The sequence below is a fragment of the Sorex fumeus genome, unplaced genomic scaffold (assembly GCF_029834395.1).
Source record: "Sorex fumeus unplaced genomic scaffold, SorFum_2.1 ptg000264l, whole genome shotgun sequence".
Classification (NCBI taxonomy): domain Eukaryota; kingdom Metazoa; phylum Chordata; class Mammalia; order Eulipotyphla; family Soricidae; genus Sorex; species Sorex fumeus.
Window position 1 is genome coordinate 6,356,335 of NW_026606321.1, and position 3,407 is coordinate 6,359,741.

The 3,407-nt window shown below is 44.1% G+C and overlaps 1 pseudogene; it reads left to right on the plus strand.

Moving 5' to 3' along the window:
* Window positions 1–885: 885 nt before the first annotated feature.
* LOC130018379 (PDZ domain-containing protein 11-like) lies at window positions 886–1,527 on the plus strand (annotated as a pseudogene).
* Window positions 1,528–3,407: the final 1,880 nt, after the last annotated feature.

The following is a 3,407-nucleotide window of genomic DNA, read 5'->3' on the forward strand; positions in this document are numbered from 1 at the left end:
TTGGATTCCAAGTTCCCAGTCGGGTAATGTTCCCAGAGTGTTTCTTCTTTTTTCCTTCATCCTCAAACTCTGCCAAGACGTTCAGGTAAGCTAATGGCATGCAATCAATTGGGACAGGAGAGTAATACCATCAATTTGACAAATGACTGGTTTTGAAAGAATTCTGTTTTTCACGCAGACTAAACTAGCTTTTTACTTTTTTTTCAGGTAAGGAAAAGAATATTATGAGCCTATTCTATTATAAATAAACAGATAATTGCAGCCCCCCTGAAATATGCAGATGCTTCTTCAATTCAAACCCCTTCTAAATATGAAACATTCCTCAGGAGAGGTGGGTGCAGAGCCCCTCCAAGGCAAAGTTTTATTGGCTTTGAGACGCTAGGTATGCTACCAGGCCTCCTAAGACAGTCAGGACAAGCGGTTTCAACTCATGGCGGCTGCTACTCTTAGTGACTATTTTTAGCAATACATGAAAAATTGAGTTTGAAAATCCTGAGATAATGCTTCTGAATCCCAATCATTTAATCACTTAACTTCCCATTAGTCGTCGATTTGCTTGAGCGGGTGCCAGTAACGTCTCCATTTGTCCCTGTCGCGTGCTAGTGTAGCCCAATGGCTTCTGTTCGCTCTGGGAACATGAAGAGCCTCAAACCGATCATTCATGATCTTCACGAAGAAGTCTGACCATCTGGTAGGTGGGCGGCCACGCGGTCTTTTGACATCCCGTGGAATCCAGTCAGTAACAGCTCTAGTCCAGCGGTCGTCTTTAAATCTCATTACGTGACCAGCCCATCTGATTTTTGACACCTTGGCAAATGAGACAGCGTCCCTGATTCTTGATCATCGACGGATGTCGGAACTCCGGATTTTTTCCACATGGAATTGGAGGCGAGCGGCCCAAGAGGTCGAGGAGGCCTGCTGGCGGGACCGTGTCAGAGATGGACGGCCGGATTCCTTATGATGATTACCCAGTGGTTTTCCTGCCTGCTTATGAGAACCCCCCAGCATGGATTCCTCCTCATGAGAGGATATACCATCCAGACTATAACAATGAACTGACTCAGTTTCTGCCCCGAATCGTCACACTGAAGAAACCTCCTGGAGCTCAGTTGGGATTTAACATACGAGGAGGAAAGGCCTCTCAGCTTGGCATCTTCATCTCCAAGGTGATTCCTGACTCTGATGCACATTGAGCAGGACTTCAAGAAGGGGACCAAGTTCTAGCTGTGAATGATATGGATTTCTAAGATATTGAGCACAGCAAGGCTGTTGATATCCTAAAGACAGCCCGTGAAATCAGCATGCGTGTTCGCTTCTTTCCCTACAATCATCATCGCCAAAAAGAAAGGACTGTGCACTAGCATTGCAACCTTCAGCCTTCCACATGGAATCTTCTAGAGCAAGCTAGCTTGACTCTGGGGAAACCAGTCAGGAAACTACTCTCAGCTTCTCCCTGACATAGCCGAGTGCGGAGGTTGGGGGACAATGAAGCCCTATACTGAGATAACTAAATAATTTTATTATCTAAACTATACTGCACTTTTTATTCCCTAGTTTCATTTCATTGGGGGGAACCATACCTGGCCATGTTTAGGGGCTATATCTGATTCTTTGGTACCTTTATGTGGTCCTAGGGATCAATCAACTCAGGGTCAGCCAGAGTGACCATTTGCAAGACAAGTGCCTTAACTCTTGTACTCTTTGCAGCCTCCCCCCCTTCTGGCTTGCTTGCTTTTGTTGTGGGGGGCCACACCCAGCTGTGCATAGGTCTTACTTCTGGCTCTCTGCCCAGGAACCACTCTGGCTAAGGCTTGGGGAACCATGGGGAGTGCCAGGAATTGAACCTCGGTTGGCTGGGTGCAAGGCACGCACCCTACATACTGTACTAGTCTCTATGACTCCCCTCCCTGGATTTCTAGGTGAGCTTAATTTTTGCAAGAGGAAGTAGAAAGATGATGATTTGTAAGTATAGCCCAGCCTGTGAAGAACTCTACTAGAAAAGGCAACTGACACTTACTGAACACCATGTCCTAGGCAATTACACAGATATCTCTGTTTTTGATAGAATATAGAAATCAGATTTTTAAAAAGTTTTGGGACCTGCCATCAAATCTGCCTAGTCATCTGAATCCCAAAGGGAAGGAAAATATTAGGGAGATGAACATTTCTAGCAGACTAGGGTCCCAGAGGTATTTTCCTTCTAAGATGAGGAAAACTACTTGTTACTGCTCATTCCAGTGACATAGTGAGAGAAAAAAAACCAAACACTTGAGTGATTCTTGGGTGTCATATGGGTTCTTTTTTCCAAGTTGATTTATTTTTTAAAAAAACAATGGGAAGGAAACCTTACAGACTTTCACTGAGTACCTGCCTCCAGGCAAGCACCGTTAGTGTGTAGCAAGGAAAATGATTGGGCAAATCATTTGTCCATTTAAATAATTTAAATTTGAAATAATTTAAATTTGAGTTTCTAGGTGTCAGGCCCTGTCCAACTTGTTCAGTATCTTTTTTCATGTGTTATAGTTCTACTCGGGAGGGTCTTCCTGAAGACCACAAACAAATGATCAAGAATGAAAATAAATAAATAAGTAAAATAAAATTTTTTTCTGCTTAAATAAAAAGAATGATCCAGTAAGGTGTCTCAGAGATGAGCAGGTATCATCCTTCCACCTGTACCCTAAGAAACCTAGCTACCGTCAACTTCCAGAACCCAATGAGAAGAGCAGATACACTGGTTCAGTGATGGCAAACTCCAGGCCTCAAGGAATAGGGGATGGGCTGGCCATTCTCATTGCCCCATCTATAGCCCCATCCCCTTGGGACCCTGGAGGTTACACCCACAAACTGCCTCTGTATTCTACTTAAGCTCCTTAACTTGGATGATCCAGATACATACAAAAGAATATCCGAACCAACCATCCCTCTGCAGAGATTTCTCCAGACCCTAATTATCTAAAATTTTAGAATCCCAGGCACATGAGGCTGTGAAACATTTTATGCTACCCATAACAAGCAATACAGGGGAGAATATGGGGGAGATTGTCTTCTATAGAGGCTGGGGAGGAGTGGAATGGGAGAGGGATAATGGGGACATTGGTAGTGAAAGATGTGCACTGGTGGAGGGTTGGGAGTTGGATCATTGTATGACTGAAACTCAAACAGGAAAGCTTTGTAACTGTATCTCATGGTGATGCAATTAAAAAAAAAGAATGATCCAGTCAGGAGACATGGCCATTTGGAGGTTGAGTGATGGAGAGAGATCTGTTAGAGATCTAACATCTTACTCACATGTTAGAGTGAGTAAGCGGAGGAAAGTGAGAAGAGGCATTTCAGCTGGGACAAGAGCTACGGAAAGACCACCCATGTAGAGATCATGCTCAACTAGCAGTCATGTACGAGATCCTGTG